Here is an 18,549-nt window from a genome sequence, read left to right on the forward strand (position 1 = left end):
AAATGTTTGTGTTTGAACCTCAGCTGCAACTTTGAGAGAGCGATTTTCCTGAGGACCAAATATCTCATCTCTAAAATGAGAATATAATTGCAACCTCATAGAGTGTTGAGGGCTAAATGTAATCTTGTATATGAAACCCCTGGTGCAACCCCAGATGACACCATCTGGCACGTTAGCGTGCTCTCCAAAGACGGCAGCTAGGCTTGTTGTGGCGGCTGTTGCTAGAGACACACTCCTGTCACACTGCTCCTTAACCGCAGGTCCAAAGGCCAGGCTCAGAGCAGGTGACCTCTTCTGCACATACCTCTCACTCAAAGTGCACACACTGCCACCCTCCACATCACTTTCTCACGTTCAAAAATAGAACTGAAAACACTGTAAACATCCCATAAAGATTGTGGGAACAAAATATAGTTAATCATTCCATTTACTTTTACTGTGCCCACTAGTACAAGAGACTGCTGCGATGGCCAGGTGTTTAAACCTATAAAACATGTGAACACTGAATGGCCGTATTTGGTGATGTGGCAGGATATCTGCTAATTCCCTTTCTTAACTTGTAATACAGTCACATAATTGCATCATCTGGCATCCATCACTGAATTTTTAAAAAGAAAATCTTTTTGTTTGGGGAATAGTTACAGATTTACAAAAAAGTTGCAAAGATACTACTGGAAGTTCTACTACATTCCTCTCCCAGTTTCCCCACTGTTCAGCCTTTTATATTACCATGGTCGCTTTGTCGATGAAGGTAATGTTATTAAAAGGAGCAGTTAGTGTTTGACTCTCTTTCCTCTCTGCTGACTGGAACTGGTCGCCTAACAGCGTCCACTTGAGATTCATGATGTAAGCTACTCCTGAGGGTGGGCAACACTAATGCTACATAAGTGTCTAACCTATGTGTCCCAAGCAGCATACTTCATATCTTAATCTCTACTGCCTCTTTCCTCGCACCTGCTCTTCCCCAGAAATCCCCACTCTTGCGAAGTAGACTGAATTTATAACCCATAGTCCATTAAGCAAATTTGTCCCTTTATTACTATTAACTAAATCTTTGTGTTCAAGGATTTAATCCAGGACATCACACTGCATTGGGATGGCATGTCTCCCAGTCTTCTTAGTTGCTCGGTCTTTCTTTTTTTTTTTTTCTTTCATGACCTTGATGCTCTTGAGGGAAACTGGCCAGAGATGCTGTAGAATATATATTTTTGACAATATTACACATATCCCCCATTTCCCTCCCTCCACCCAGCCCCTCCTCCCCAGCCTTCACCACACTATTGTCTGTATCCATGGGCTATGCATATAAATATCTAAGTTCTTTGGTTTTTCTCTCCCCCCGCCTCCTCAAGATATGTTAGTCTGTTCCATGCCTCCATGCCTCAGGACTTATTTGTTGGTCAGTTTATTTTGTTCATTAGATTTCACAGATAAGTCAGATCATGTGGTACTTGTCTTTCTCTGCCTGGCTTATTTCACTTAGCATAATACTCTCCAGGTCCCTCCGTGCTGTCACAAAGGGTAAGAGAGCCTCCTTTTTTACGGCTGCATGTTGTTTTACTCTTAATTAGACTGGAGTTATGGATTCTTGGAAAGAATACTGCAGAGGTGAAGTTCCCTTCTTGTCCCTTCATATCAGGGGTTACCTGATAGCCACGTGGCATCCCTAGTGATGGCAGCCGGATCACTTGGTTACTGTGGTCTTTGCTCGGTTTACCCGCTGTAACATCACGATGTTTCCCCTTTCCCTGTGCTATTCTTAGTGAGTGAGCCACTGGGTTGAACCCATCTTCACACTGGGGAGGTGGATCACTGGATTTTCCATTCTTTCCAGTCCATATTTGACCTCATGTGAATTTAACAAATATGCCAAAATGGCAGAACCGTTCACTCCTTGAGGCATCCAGGCTTTCGGAAACTATGTATTTGCATCAATTCTACACTAGATGCTAGGCATTGAAGGACGACATCAATGTCATTTATTCAATACATATTTATTGAGTGCTTACTCTGCGCAAACTGTGGTGAACAAAACCCAAGAACCCACCTGGCCGGCGTGGCTCAGTGGTTGAGCGTTGACCCATGAACCAAGAGGTCACGGTTCTGTTTCTGGGCAGGGCACATGCCCGGGCTTTGGGCTCCATCCCCAGTAGGATGGTGTTTCTCTCTGCCAGTCGATGATGTTTCTCTCTCATCGATGTTTCTCTCGATCCCTCTCCCTTCTTCTCGCTCTAAATATCAATAAAAAACCATATTGTAAAAAAACACACACATAAAACAAAACCTCAAAGCAGTAACAGCCCCCAGATTTGCTGGCGCATTTTTATCTCGCGACAAGGACTGCAATGGAGCTGTAGACACCCTCTGCCTGTTTTCCTAGCAGACACCATTTAAATGACCAGAGGAAGGGGTGGCATGTACAAGCAAAGACGAGAAAAGCTAATCTAACTGCTCATTAGTTGCATGACTTTGGCAACGCCTTTACCCTCTTAAGGCTTCAGTTGCCTTATTTGCTTAACGCAGTGGTTAAGTTAGGTATTTCCTAAGCACACACTATATTATAATAAATTCTTAGGCCTATAGAAATTACATAGGATTTAAAATTTGCCTCCTGACATGTTTCCTCAGTAAAGTTTTTAAAACTCCAGCATCACTCATTATAATGACTGCGAGCATTGGAACATTGTGAGGGTGCATTTTGCCTCATGGGTTTGCTAGAAACACTGATTTTTTTTCTATCAGTGGCTTCATCTAAAATTGAATCTTTCCCCCTCATTTAACAAAGTGACAACCATGCTGTTCAGTAGAGATTAGGCCTCCGTTTGGTAGAGGTCAGTTGGCGTTTGAAACCTGAGCTGAATGATGTCAGCCTGTCCTCTGAAGGGCACTGTCCATCCCTTTGCAAGTGTGTTTATGTTTATCCCTGTTTTCAAGAGGTGACATTTACCAGAGTAAAACTTAAGGAAACTAAGGGCCTGGTGTTCTGAACACTTATTTACTCACTATGCTCTCTATTTCCTCCAACTAGTAGTCTTATTTTCTTACATAAACTACTTTTAATAGTACATTTGTTTTTAAATCATTGACAATCCCATTTCAAATGCCTTTTTGTATTTAAACTGACTTTGTCTTTATTGACTATACTCTGGTTTGTTGGACAGGTTTCTGTTCTTGGATCTCCCTCCACCCTCAAATAAATCATCAATTCGTAAATTCAACAAATATTCATTGACCACTGACCATATTTCTGGTGCTGTTTTAAGTCACGGGGATCCTGAAACGTGCCCACACTCATAGAGCTTATATTCAGTGGGAGAGACAGACAAATAAATAATATGACAGTAAGTGTTATCATGGAAATAGAGCAAAAGAGAAACAAAGGATTCTAGCTCTGATAAGGCTATCAGAGGGGGACTTTCTGAAGAGATGACATGTAAGTAGAGACTTGAAAGTGATGAGCGAGTGCATGCCCGGATTTCTGGAGGAAGAGTGTCCCTAGAGAGAGGGAACAGCAGGTGCTGAGGCCCTGAGATGCCAGAATCCTTGGAATGATGAGTCCTGGTTGGTGGGAGCAGGGGTAGAAATGATTCTGAAACTTTAGGAAAGAACCAGCACACATGGATGGGGCTTGTAGACCATGGAGAGGACTTTGGATTTTATTCAGAGTGTAATGAGACAGCGCTGGAATTATTTAAAAAGATATATAATAATATGCCTGCATGTCTCCTGAATTATTCTAGATGCTGAGTGGAGAATTGATGGTTGGGGGTACAAAAGGGGAAATAGGGGCACCAGATACAAGGCTAATACGATACTCTGAGAGAAGTTGAGGGAGTTAGCAGAAGTAGCAGCGTTGGGGAGAAACAGGTGGATTCTGGGTCTGTTTTGGAGCTAATGCTGGTAGGATCGGATGATGCATTAGCTGTGTTTTGTAAGAGAAAAGGTGATCCGAGAATGCCCCCATCTGAGGTTTCAGCCTCAAAAACATGGTAACCAGAGGTAGGGGAGATGCTTGTTGGTTGGAAGCCAAGAGAAGAAAAATGTTTTATAAAAGGGGTGACAACTGTCAAATGCTCCAGGAAGGTGGAGTAAGATACACGCTAAGAATGGGACATTGGATTTGGGTAGAGGGGATCTGCACAGTGGAGGGGCGAGGGCAGGGTCTCCAGAGCATGGGAGGGAAGGCAGAGGAGTGGCACAGAAGCGGTCGAGGGGGGTTCGGTACTAGGGGGAAGCAGAAGTTCTATCCTGGTTGTCAGTGTTCAGGAGGAGGGAGAAAGTTTGCAAGTCAGTTTGAAGCGCAAGCAAAGGAGTGGCCGTATCTGGAGAATTGCTGAGCAGCACTTTAGATGTGAGCCGCTGAATGCATTAGCTTTCATCCGCGCGCAGGACTCCTCAGTTCCTGGGGTCCTGAGTTATAGGTGAGTGCACCTCCTGACTTCAAAGGTTCAGGTGCCAGGGGCAGTATTCGGCTGAAAGGTGCCCTTATTTTTAACATAAATTTCTTTGTTGTCTAATTCTGTTTGTGATCCAAAGCCATGCTTTGTTGACTAGAAGATGAGACGTGCTTTCAGCCCTGCGCTGTGTCAGATGCTAATGCCAGGGCTCAGGCCAAGTGGGCCGCAAGTGTTGATAGTGATGTTCGATCATTTTCTTGTTAAACAAAACGTCCTCGGCGAGGAGAACAGTCAGTTGCAGGCATATCCTTATGTCTCTTCCCGAAGGATTCTTTTTCCTTTCGTTGGGGCTTGTAGACCATGGAGAGGACTTTGGATTTTATTCAGAGGGGCCCGCTTGCTGACGCTGTCCCAGCCTAGCCCGATTGGCTGTCACCTTCCCTGCTTGATAACCGGGGATGTCAGCTCAGATGGTAGTGAGGGTCCGCTCTGAAGACTCTCCCAAGAGCGTGTGTGAAAGTGTTAATGAGTGAGTGGAGTCACGGCGTCATATCTAACGCATAGTGACACCTGGTGCTCCCACCGTGCTTCAGGGGTCGCGGAAGGCTTTCCTATGCGCAGTCCACGGGCTTTCTATGTGACCGTCAGGTGGCCTCACACGGGGCCACACAGCTGTGGCGGAATTTTAATAAGAATCTACGTGTCCTCTCTCCTAGTCCAATACGCTTCCCAGTGCTCACCCTCGCTTTTGGTGCAGAGGGAGCTCTGCGCTTATAAAAATGTGTTTTTAGAAAGACTTTGGGACCATAGTCCTTGTCATTGGTTGGGTTTCCTGGGAAAGAGACTCTGGCCGTTTTGCGTTTTGCATGTAGGAGGCTTATTGGGGGCTCCCCAAGTGGAGAGGGCAGCTGTGAGGCGGGAGGAGAGCAGCCTGGGCGGCGCGATGCGGCTGCCGCGGGGGACTCCCGCAGGGACACGCGGGTCTGGGGCGGCCGGTCAGAGTGGTCGCAGCCCAGGCAAGGACTGTGAGATGCAGGCCAGGCTGTCCCCTGGGCGGGAGCACTCGGCCAGTGAGGAAGCCTCGTTTCTGGAGAGGAAAGCTGTGAGCCATCAGCAGAGCCATCACTGCCAGCAGCTGAGGGGAGGGGGTCCCGGGGCCATCCTGGATCGGGGGGGGGGGGGGGGGGAGGACACTTCAGTTCCAAGAGCACTGTCTCGTCTGTGGAACTCAGCACCTGATATTTTAACCAAGGCCAGGAAGGAACCACCCTCACACCCAAATCCTTGAGTCCATTCAGCCACCTCTTCGTTAACAACTATTTATTGAGCACCTACTATGTACCCAGCACTGTGCTAGGTACTGGGGATTAGACTCCTATCATCACTAGCCTTCCAAGTTTCTCTCTCTTTCCACCCGATCTCCCTACTATTCCAAATTTGGGAATTGGGATATAAGTTAACTACTTTCTTTAGATGTTCCAGAATTAACTAAGTAAGCTATAACCTAAAATGTGAATGCTGGCTTTTTTTAAGAGTTAGTTTTTGGCCTGAACTATTGTCAAGCCAATTATTCTACATTCAGAATTTAAGTAATTAAAAGCAGAAACCTAAATGCAAGGCGGTCTATCCTGGCCAGGTAGCTCAGTTGGTTAGAGTGTCATCCTGATACGTCAAGGTTGTGGGTTCAAGTCAGGACACATATAAGAAGCAACCCAATGAATGCATAAATAAGTGGAACAACAAATTGATGTTTCTCTCTCTCTTTCTCTCTCTAATCAATCAATCAAATAAATAAATAAATGCAAGGCTATCTGAATTTTGGAATATTACTAATCTAACACTATAGTCAAAGATATCTCCAGATCCTCAACAAGATGGATGTTTTTATACATTCTTTCAATTTATTGGTAAAGGTATTAAACCAATTTGACACAAGGACAGAAGCCTGTGCTAGTCTGAAAATAACCTTTTTGCAGATTGACTCAGAATCACGATTTTATGTGCTAGTTACATGGATAAAGCTGCAGGCCTTTCATAGTTCATATGGTGGAAAGCACTCTTTCTTAATACTTAGTTGGTTTCCTGAGTCGCCGAGTCACTGCCACTCTCCTGGAGTCACTGATAAGCAGAATTAGAGAGTCCCCTCGGTTGTCAGAAGCTAGGGCTGTGTCTGCCTCAGACTGCCCCATTTCACATCTCTATTTGGCAGTTGTCTGTGCAGAATTTGTTTACTCTTTTTGCTTCCAGAAGGAGACATAGGCTCCTTCAGCAGGTTTTAGGAAATCTGTCATTAATTCTCAACATGTATGCAGTCAACTCAGGCCTTCAGAACGGCGTGACCGATGTGTCCCCAGCATCTCACTGTTGGTGACCTTGCCCGTCGCTGTACAGTATTATGAACAGTATGATTTTAAAATTGTGTGAGAGAGTTGAACCTGTGTCTCTAACCACCCTTCTGAGCATTAACTAAGCTTTGGGCACAGTAACGAATCTTTGCTTTTGGACACATAACGTTTCATTTGACTTTCACGTTTGTCTGGCCAGGCCATGTAGCCAAGATCCAGTGTCACAGACGTGTGTTGGTTATCTCCCTCCCAAATACTAGAGCAACGGCAGGAAATTATTGGTGGTGGTGTTGCCCTGTATCTAGCATTTTGCAAATATCACCTTCCTGGTAAATGTACCTGGAAAAACATTATGTTGTTTTCCAGTGCCCATTGTCAGGTACATTTTAGGACCTCATGGTCAAAAGCTTCTGTCACATTTAACACTGGGAACAAACTCCAAGGAATTTTATAAGTCATTTTGTTGTATTAGAATTTCATTGCATGTGACGTTAGGAATCTGCATTGAAATGGAGACCGTCCCTCAAAAATAGAAATTTCCATTGTCGTCAGTAAACTTTCCTATCAAGTTGGAAGATGTTGAAATTTTATAGGACTGTTTGACCTGGACCTTTGGTTTCTATTATTTATTAGAAGAGAGTATTGGGCCTTTGCCCACACTTTCCCCTGGTTTATCACTGGTAATACATGAATTCATTAGACGAAGGAACAAAGAGAACTCATGCAGTTTTAAACACGTTAGGCGTGATGGCTTTGCATTCTGCATCCGACTCCTTTTACCTCTGCTCGGAAGGCTGCATTAACATCTTTTTTTCCCCTGGATTTTTCCTTCTCACTTCTGCTTTTCTGTTGATCATGTCCTGTATGCAGAGGGCGGGAAAAGATAAAAGGATCTTTAACTAATTCTTAGTTCCTGCGGTGGTGTCGCCAGGGCTTTGGGTGGATGTGTGAGGAGCAGGCTCTTCCCCCCTCCCTCTGCTCTTGGTTCTCCAGGCTTGAGAGCAGTCTTTCCCATTCTGCCTGTAGCAATATTCTAACCTCCTAAGGCAGACCCCTTTCAGCTATGGGAGGTGTTATCAACTTCATTTGAGGCATTTGTGGGTGGTCTTTGCCATCCATCGTTACAAGGGCCACGTACTTGGAGATTATTTTCATAATCTGTCTCCCCCTCCCTCCCTGCCTCTCCGTCTGTCTCAGTATCTCTCTCACTCTCCGCCCCCCACCTTTGTTTTTCTGCACGCTGGCTCAGCTGGCCTCAGTTTACTGTCTTACTAAGTTAGAAAGAGATTTAACTGCCATGTCCACTCTAAACGAGTGGCACCCTCGTTGCCTTTCCCTCTCACCATCCAGTTCATCATAAAGCTGATCCTTTGACTTCATGTCTCTTGGATCCGTCTCTCCTTTCTTATCTTTACTGCCACTTCTTTGTTCCGGACTTCACCACTACTCGAGTCATTGACTAACCTTCCTGCCACTCACCTTGTCTCCCATGAATTTGTCATCCAGATCTCTGCCAGCAATTTGCCTAAAATGTTGTCATAGAAAAACTTGCACTGGAAATTAAAAAGGCAAGGAAGACTTTCAAGACGATGGGGCAGGAAGGAGAGAGTGAACTCAACTCTGCTAGAAAATAGGTGGGAGATTTTTTAAGCGGGAGGATGAGCTCCTGGAAAAGTAGCCCTGGACATCAATGGCAAGGTTAGTCAATGCAATTAGGCTAGCTGTGTTTGCTGACTGTCACCTCTCAGCAACAATTAGGTTCCCACCGGCCCACTGAGACCAGAAGCTAGGGGCACTGTCTTCCTCCAGTGATTACATTTCAAAGGGATGGCTCCCAGGTATTTGAGAAAGATTTCCAGGGTGGTAAAACTGGCAAGAGAAGATTTATGTTTCAAAGGGGCAGAGGGAAAAATTTACAATTGAAAGTCTTCTTTGTAAAGAAGGGGCCTATAGTCTGGGAAAAAACTTAAGTTTAGCGAAGCTAAGAGGAACATTAAGGCCTCCTTGGTCAAGGTAAATCTGAATTCTTAGAGACCTCAGCTCCTTAGCATTAAAAAAACCAAGCCTCTGGCCTTGGGTCACCCCCTTTTACTCTGCAACTACCTGTCTTCCTAAATCCTAAACTTTTCTTCTTTTCGTGCCTTGATTTCCGGGCATCTAAGGATGGTCAGAGACTTAGAGAATTCCCTTTGTCTGAAAAACTCTTGTCTCTCTACCTTACTTTCTTCACTTGGGAAATAATTCCTCGTGGAAATATGTCTTGTCTTGGGAAATGTGCAGCTGTTCTGGGTTCTAAACACATTGGTCCTTGTCTGTCAGAATTTGTATCACAAGGTACATAATCAGTGGGATGATTTTATGTCACTCCCCTCTTCCCAGTCTGTGACACCTTGAAGGCAGGTACTATGGCTATTCAGTATCGTATGCAAACTCTTAGCACAAGAGCTGTCCTTGGCACAAGAAGATATTTAAAATTGTTGCTGAATGATTAAGTGAATGACTTGTAGACCTGGAAAACATTTTGGCACAATTCCTCGTGTATATGATACACATTTGTTATTCAAGATTATAAGTGCCAAAGCATTTTAGACGATTTAAAAAAAATGAGTTGCATGTCCCTTGGGTTGCCTTCTCAGGATAACAAGGAGAAGTTGGTGCATAGATTGAAACCCAGATTTGTGAAGTACCTGCTAGTTTCTGAAGAGCAGACCTTCAATGTATTATCTTCACAGAGAGTGCAGTGAACACTACACAGTTACTTTTATTTGCTGGGTGGCATTTTGAATTAACTTTGGAGGAGACTCGGTTTAGCTCAAGCTCTGGAGTTAAAACTCTAGGATCCTTTTTAATGATAAGAGCCAGGGGCTGGGAAACCTTTGACAGATGCAGGCGTGGCGAGGCGTGAAGTTTCTAGGGTGTTCTGTTTTCTCTGGAGTGCTAATGTGCCTGCCGGTTTCCCCTGGAGGTTCCAGGTGAGCAAGGGGCAGTTAATGATGACAGGTTGTTATAAAACGGACTGTGGACATGGGGGAAAGCGTTGGCTCAGAATATTGTCACCTCTTTCTGTTTAATTGTTGTCAGCTATCAAGTTGGAATTTTAGTTCCTTGAGACCCTGACACTTTCGGAACTAATGAGGTAAAATGAAAAGATTCCACTTGTCCCCTACAGTTTTCCTTTAGGACCTTCCTTCCTCTAGTCCCCTGCCTCCCCTCCTTGATTTTACTTCCAGTCCCTTGTTCCCATTGCCCTGTTCACTTTCTGAAGAGCTAACACAATAGATAAGAAGACAGGGAACACTTATTTTCCTCTTAGTCAGTATTCTCCGATATCAACAAAGCATTTGTCTACAGGAAATTCAGAACAGTTTCTTTGCTCACGCTTCTTTAATTTTTTAATGAATATACTTTATTTTTAGAGCAGTTTTAGGTTCACAGAGAAATGAAGTGAGAAAGTACGGAGAGTTTCGTATATCCCCTCAAACCACCCAGCACCTGGAGCACACAGTTTCCCGTCTTACTAACATCTTGCATTTCTGATGTACTTTTATTACATTCAATGAGCCAATATAATACATTATTAACTAAAGCCGTACTTTACACTTGGATTCACAGTTTTATTCTACAATTGTATGGGTTTTCACAGATATAGGACATGTATCCGCTATGGCAGTGTCATACCCCTGGGCCTACCTATTCATTCATCCTTCTGTAACCCCCTGGCAACCACTGAGCTTCTTTTTTCTTTTTACTGTCCCCATAATTTGCCTTTTCTAGAATGCCATATAGTTGGAATCAAGCAGTACGTGGCCATACTGCTTCTTTCATGTGGCAATATGCGTTTAAGATTCCTCCATCGTCTTTCGTCACTTGAAAATTTATTTTTCTTTGTTGCTGGCTGATATTTTGTTGTTTGAGAACCGCTTTGCTTATCCATGTACCTACTGAAGGACACCTTGATTGCTTTCAAGTTTTGGCAATTATGAGTAAACATGCTATAAATGTTATGTGCAAAATTTTGTGGAGTCAAATTGCTGGATCACGTGGTAAGAGGTTTTTTTTGCTTTTGGAAGAAACTGACAAGCTGTTTTCCAGAGTGGAGGTATTCTTTGCATTTCCACCGGCAGTGAATGAGAGTTCCTGCTGCTCCGCATTCTCACCAGCATTTGATGTTGTCAGTTTTTTCCATTCTAGCTGTTCTGATGGTATGTTGTTTTAATTTGCAATTCCCTAATGACATATGATGTTGAGCACCTTTTCCATATGCTTATCTGCCATCTATACATCATCTTTGGGTCAATGTCCAGATCTTTTGCCCACTTTTTAATTGACTCTTATTTTTGAGTTTTAAGAGTTCTTTATATATTTTGAATACCAGTCTTTTGTCATACGTGTGTTTTACAAAGATAATTTTCCCAATCTGTCTTGTCTTTTCATTTTCTTAACTGTGTCTTTCACAGGGCAGAAGTTTTAATTTAATGGAGTCTAACTTTCCTTTTTTTTTTCTTTCATGGATCATGCTTTTGGTGTTGTATCCAAAATGTCATCGCCAAAACAAAGCTTACCTAGCTTTTTTCTTATGTTATTTTCTATAGAACAGTTTCTTTTTCAGACTATTAGTTTCATAAGACTGCATATAGGTTGATGGAAAGAAAACGAGTACTTGGCATCAACTGAATTGGTTATGTCAATAAATCTAAAATTGATGCTTAAGGAAATGTCAAGTTTTTAAAAATATATCTCTGAATATTAACATAAGTGCATTCTAAAATGATCTATCTATCATCTATTTTAAAACATGTCTTTATTGATGTCAGAGAGAGGAAGGGAGAGGGAGAGAGAAACACCAATGATGAGAGAGTCATTGATCGGCTGCCTCCTGCACGCCCCCTGCTGGGGATCGAGCCCGAAACCCTGGGCATGTGCCCTGACCAGGAATCAAACTGCCATCTCCTGGATCCTGGGTCGATGCTCAACCACTGAGCCCCAACAGCCGGGTGTAAAATGGTCTATATTTGTCCTAAATACTTTCCTATTTTATGAATTTTAACTCTGTGATTATATTTATTGTTCTCTTCAGAAAGGGACAGCCTTTTTATTTAGCCTGAACAGAGCCGCTGCAATTCTAATGTTTTTATGTATATATGAGAGCTTAAAACCCAACCTTTGCAAACACTTGCAGTTCTGAGAAGCTTTTCTTAAAAAAGAAGGTCTCATACCTTCTTTTAATGATCCTATTGAAGACTGTTTGTTTGTAACTTGAACAGGTAAATAGCCCAATTTAGCTGCAGTTCTGCTTTACCAGGAATTGCACTGTAATTGCTCATGTGTCACAAAATTAAATCCTTTCTCTTATTTCAAATGCTGAGTTTTCAGCCCTTTCTTTCTATAGTAACACCTTGCTGAACACATCGCAGTGTCTTGCGGGGAATGAATTCACTGCTGTGAGTTTTCGCCCTTTTTATAAATCCGGTTAACACTTCCAAGTGGATTTAGTGTCAAAGGTGGCTCTTTCTTGCTTTGGCTCTGAGTCTTTGCATGTCTCATAAAGCACCCAGCTGTGATTCCTCTCCTCTCCTTGCAGATTTGGTTGATTCTTTTATTTATATGCCTTGGTTTAGCTCCAGCCTTTAGAAGCTGGAGTGACACATTATCTGCTATAAAAGCCTGCTGAAATTGGTTTGAGGCTTTATGACTGCGCAGTACATGTTGATAATAGAATTAGGGAAGATTGATTAATTTAATAAGGCTTAGAGGGGTGCATATAGGATGGATTTGCAGATATTATGTGCTCTACTGGCATGGACTTATTTAATCTTTACTGTAACCCATACAGGTAGGTACTGTTAAAAAATAAAATTCAACTGGATAAATTTAAAGATCTAATTGGCTTTATTTAACAATTATGAATTAAGCAGCTTCCTATGTAGCAAATAGAAAGGAACTCCGAAGAGCTGTACAGAATGTTAGGCTTTTATAGTCAGAAGATGGGTGAGGCAACGAAGTTTTTATCAATGAGCAAATTGTTCCAGGCAAGGTCACCTTCCTTTTGGGGAAAGCAGGGATCTATCCAGCAGATTACCTCACTAGTGTTGACCAGTTAATTTCAGATTGATTGGTTAAAGGTTGCATTCCTGGGAGAGGCTGAAACTGCAATCAGGTTAGGTCTTCACAGACTATTCTGCCAAGGAATCAAGGGCAAGATAAGCTCATTGAGTAATCAAAAGTATCTGTGATTATAATTTTCCTGAATGTAGATGTTTACCAAGGATAATTAAATATTAAAATGAGTGCTCTGAGAATACCTATTATAGCAAAAACTACCAAATTAATAATGTCAAATGTTAACCATATTTGAAACTAATGTTTAGTAAACACTCTATCAAGAAATCCCTGGGAAACACTTTTGGATATCTTGCACATCTGTAGGAATGAACTTTTTCCACCTCAGGTGAGAGCTTGGGTTTTATGTTTGGCTTATATTAATTGTCAATCAGCTCTTCAGTTCGATATTGGAAATTCTAATGCAAGGATTTTAATAGCATAACAAGGCATGTGATTTTCCAAAAACAATTCAGATTACCATCTGATGTACTCTTGTTACTGCTACTGTCCCCGTAATGATTAATATCTTGCTTACAACTTTTAGTTGAGTTTCTTTATAAAGTAAACAACAGTCAGTTTAATTCTGCGATCCCTAAATTAAAGACAAGGTTATCACAAGCCTGTCCACAGTTTTGATAAGCTATCAGACCCCTTGAAGTTGGCTTGCTGGAAAGGGAGGGACGTGGGGAGTCTTTAAATGGGCCTCCACTCCTGCCAAGTGCGTTTATGAAAATATGTTTGACTTCGCTCATAGTTTCTGAGTCCCGCGGTCCCCTCCATTGCCTGGAACTGTGCCCCTTAGCTCTGCCTCCCTCGGGTCACATCTTTCCCCAGTTCTTGTGCAGCTTTAACTACGGGACCTGGGATTCCGCCCTTGGCCCTCGGCCAGCCCGTCGCTGGTTTCTGGTCTCCCTTCTCGGAGCTCGGTGTGAGCGCTGGGAGTGTCCCCACTCAGCGTGGCCCGCGCCTGGTGGGAAGGGGGATGGTTTAGAATAGGGGCTCCTGAGTGAACCCGTGTTTCATTTAGTAGCCGTGACGTTCACATTCAGGGCATGCTACTGAATCTTTCTGAGACTCAGTTTCCTCGTTTTCAAAAAGGAATAATTATAATGACCTCTTAGGATGGGGCAGAGATGAGACACGATGATAAACCGGTGGCGTCATTGACATTAGTGGAAGTTATTTTGCTCTCTCCCTCCTTGGCACCCTTCCCTTCCTCCCCACCTCTTCTTGTCGCACCTCTTCTCTTTCCTTTCCTTCTTCAGGCCATATGATCGTTGTCATCATTTTCCCGTGCAGCCGGATTTACCCCGCCTGCGCCTAAATGTGCCAGATTGCTTCACGTGCAGACAGCATGTACCCCGTAACAAGATCGGAGACTGTGTGTCTGTGACATGGCTTAGGTCACGCCCCCTGAGCACCTGCACAGAAAGGGTCTGCTCTGTTCTGCCCCCTCTGGCTGTCCCTCAGGGCCAGGGATATTCACTGATACCAGAGCCTGAATGGTTTCGGCCACCCTGCTGCTCTTCCCACTGCCCCTCCTGTGCACCACCAGGCTCAGGCCCAGGCTCAGGCCCAGGCCCAGGCCCAGGCCCAGGCTCAGGCTCAGGCTCAGGCCCAGGCCCAGGCCCAGGCCCAGGCCCAGGTCCAGGCGGAGGCCCTGGCTCAGGCTCAGAGCACCTGGGTCAGGATGAGCTCCTCGGTCAGGCCAGCAGGAAATAGTTTTGCATCTGGAAATCCACAAAATTTTGTATTTTTATTTATCTCAGAGTCCCTTACATTGTGGACTCATTGGCCTCAACACAACTCAGGCACGTCCTTATGGCTGTCCCAGAGTAGAGCCTGCTGCGGAGATCTCTGCAAGGGGCTTCACCGCTGAGTTGGTCCTCTCAGGTCTTTTGCTTTTTGTCAATCAAATAACAAATTCACTTGAGGAAATTATTTGATTGTCTTTTGCATTATACTGGCAGCTCGTTGTAAAACATTGTCCAAGTTTGCTTAAAAAGTACTCTAGACAATTTTAATTTAATAGCTTTTTTGAAACTTTGATTTTTAAAGCCTTGGGCAATTCAGATCCACATCTAGGGTATGAGTTTGGTCTCTTCCTGACTCTGCTTATCATTAGTGGTGAAATATGTATTTTAGAAACCATATTTTATTTTACTGCTTATGTACTTTAGACGTTTTTTACAGAAAAAGAGTATGCTTGTGGAGCTATTGCTAGAAGATTTGCAATTTGTTGAAGATGAACAGTGTTAATTTATGCACTATTTGGCATAAATTTGCATAATGAGTTCAAGTAGTCCTAACTTCAAGTGTAAAAGGTAGAATTAATTTGTATGACCTTTTGGCATTTTATTTCACACATAAAATCCAGAGCATGCGTATGGGAAATATATAATGGTTTTTTAAACCAATTAACTTAATCACATTCTGAATGATGAGGCATTTATACAAACAGAACACAGGGAAAGGGGGTTAATGGAGGCCAGGGTCAGGCCTGAGAGGGGAGCCAGGACAAGGCTCATGTTTTGTCTGGGAAGAAGTAATTGGTGGTATAATTTTCTTAAGGTTGAGGATCTCCAGTTAATTCCACAATGTCTTTCATATTTCTGTATCTAAATTTATCAAAACTTTACCATTGTTTTAGTCTGCTAGAGTTGCCATAACAAAATATCATAGCCTGGGTGGCTTTAAAGACAAAAACTTATTTTCTCACATTTCTGGAGGCTGGAATGTCCATAACCAAGGTGCTGGCTGATTTAGTTTCTGGTGAGAGCTCTCATCCTGGCTCATCGATGGCAGCCTTCATGCTGTGTCCTCAAATGGGAGAGGGAAGGCGAGAGAGAGTGCCCACAAGTACAAGCTCTATGGTATCTCTTCTTATAAGGGCACTAATCTCATCACGAGGGCCCCACCCTCATGACCTCATCTAACCCTAATTACTTCCTAAAGGCTGCATCTGTAAATACCACCACTTTGGGGGTTAGAGCTTCAACATATCAATTTTGAGGGCACACAAACATTCCACCGGTGACCATTATGTTAGTCCAAATGTCAAACATGTTAAAACTCAAGTGATCCTTAGAAGATTAACACTTTAATCAATTATCAGTCATTTATACTCAAGAATCAAGAAGCATCAGAGTATGTTTTGATAGAAGTAGGGACAGAGAAGTGAATAAGGATGCTAAAATAGGAAAGGCAGGGTAAGGGAAATAAATTTGTCAATCTGCCAATGAATACAATTGCTAGAAATTAGGAAGCACATCTGATCCAACTAGGTAGGGCAAAGAGAAAAATGGTTTTTATTGGTTGGCTCTATGTACTATTTGTGGAAAGGTAAAAATATGGATGATTTTGGCATATATAGAATCTGGTACTAAGGAAATGCAAGTTTTTGGTTCCCCGGAGACCAAAACTTTAATGCTCACTAGCCACATGTGCTTATTTAAACTTTAAATTAATTAAAATTAAGTAAGGTAAAAACTTTAGTTCTTCAGCCATACTGAATACATTTCGGTGACTCAGTATGACATGTGGCTAATGGAGTAGCCATTAGCCAGTGCTGCTCTGGAGACCTCTGCTCACATATGCACACATACACTTATACATATATGTGTATTACATACATACTCACACATACATATGTATGTATATCACTGCATAGGTTTAAAGATGAATAGTAAAACTGGCATCCATGTACCTGCCACCCAGATTAAGAAACAGAACAAGCACCTCCTTCACCCCTCTCCTACTAAGATAACTAGTATACTGATTTTTGTATTTCCCATTCTCTTGATAGATATATATTTACCACCAGGGTAGGAATCTCTAATCCAAATATTGAGTGGTTTTGAAAACCTGTTTTTATTTTTCCCCTACCTCTGTGGAGGTTGCCTCAACTTCATCTTCTAACCTTTCTATTAACCTCTATTTCTATCAAAAATTTTCAAGGACTTTATTGTATTTTTTGCTTCTTTGAATGGTGCTCCTCTTTTTTCTTCTTCACACTTTTCATATTTTAAAAATATACTCATGTTTATATTTAATAGGTGAAATATTTTCTCCGGCTGCCGGCTTTTGGAGAGCCCAGTGACGGAAGAAAGCTGGGGATCTCTACATTCGATAGATGGTCAATTAATTCCCATTTTCTGTAAAGTAACTGCACCTGCCAAGACTGGGTCGTGGAATCCAGTGATCTAACAGCGAGGGGATCTTATTTTAGCTGTCCCTTTTCTTCTGTTCCTGAGGCACCTAATGTTGCTAGCTTGCAAGTCTTCGTAGGGTTTTGCAGTGTAGACTGCATTGGCTCTCAACCATTCCCATCCATGATTCAGAATTTGACTCTGTAGGGACTCTGGGTCTGTTTTTCATCTGTTACTTTTTTCTCCCTTTTTTAAAAATTTTTATTGGTTTATGTCTTTTAAAATCCGTTGACTAAAATTTAGTAGCATTTCTGGTGAGAGAGAAATCTGTCATCTTCATCTAGAAACCAGCTTGTCCTCTATTGCTCCTTAGAACTTACACATCCCATTTGGTCTCTGTGACGAAAGTTTCATCGTGTAGGTTGAATATTAGTTGAAGCTTGTTGGACTCAAGTAAATCTCTAAAGTCAAAATGAGAAGAACCATCAAGATCAGGGAAAGTGATGCTAATGCTCAAGTGATAGGCACCCTCACTGCTTCCAGGTCGGCGAAGGAAACTTGAGTGAAGTTTCGCAGTTGGCTGTCGGTCATGTAAAAGGAAGGTGGTAATTTTCTGCTTTCTCTTAACCATGTAAAGTCCCAAAGTGTGAGACTAAAGTGTGAGACTGAGTATTGATATGCTACAGATATTTTCCCCATTATGGAACTATTAACAGCTAATCCTTATAGTATTGCAATAAATTTAAAGATAGATGGTTGGATGAATCCATTTTCTAGCTAAAGATGCTCAAAAGAGAGTCAAGAGAGTGGAGAAGTAGGCAGTGTTTCAGTTACTCAGTTTTTAATAAAGGATCAGTTTTGTTTTAAATATTTTTTTAAATTGATTTCAGAGAGAGAAAGGGAGAGAGGGAGAGAGATAGAAACATCAATGATGAGAGACACTCATCAGTTGGCTGCCTCCTGCACTCTCCTCCTGGGGTTGTGGAGCCCAGGCATGTGCCCTGACCTGGCATCGAACCCTGACCTGCTGGCTCAAGAGTCGATGCTCAACCACTGAGCCACACTGGCAAGGCTCAGTTAGTCATTTTTAAATATAGTGTTGCATTTAATATTCAGAAAGTCTTAGAAGATGCCTATTGACTATAGTCTTCAATCCAAGGATCAGAGGATTGATCCTTGCAAGACCAGATAGCCGCTGTGGGTGATTCATAAAACCAAATCAGTGCTGGGATTTGAATCCAAGAGAGAATGGTTGTAAATCCTTTCTACCACACACTGGATAAATTTAACAATTATCAGTAACATGCTTGGAAGTTGTGGTAGAGGAGGCCTTTTTCTTTTTTTATATTCCAATTAATAGCTAATAATTAAAAGCCCTGTTTCTCTTAATAAGCTTCTTGAGAAATAGGCAACGTTGCTGATTTTATACTCATAGTAGAAATGAATGACACATCTTTGAAAAATTTTCCCCAGTTATTCCATCTTGATTCCAGGTCTGGACAATCCTTTCTCTAATTGTAGTTTAAAATATCTATCTGCTACCAAGTTCATTGAATT

At 42.4% G+C, this 18,549-nt stretch overlaps 1 protein-coding gene across 1 annotated transcript in view; it reads left to right on the forward strand.

Annotated features, from left to right (window-relative positions):
• Nucleotides 1-18,549, forward strand: part of DGKI (diacylglycerol kinase iota) — a 243,334-nt gene that overhangs the window by 139,678 nt on the left and 85,107 nt on the right. The window lies entirely within an intron of this gene.

The sequence above is a fragment of the Miniopterus schreibersii genome (assembly GCF_964146895.1).
Source record: "Miniopterus schreibersii genome assembly, chromosome: 9".
In the NCBI taxonomy this organism is placed as follows: Eukaryota; Metazoa; Chordata; class Mammalia; order Chiroptera; family Miniopteridae; genus Miniopterus; species Miniopterus schreibersii.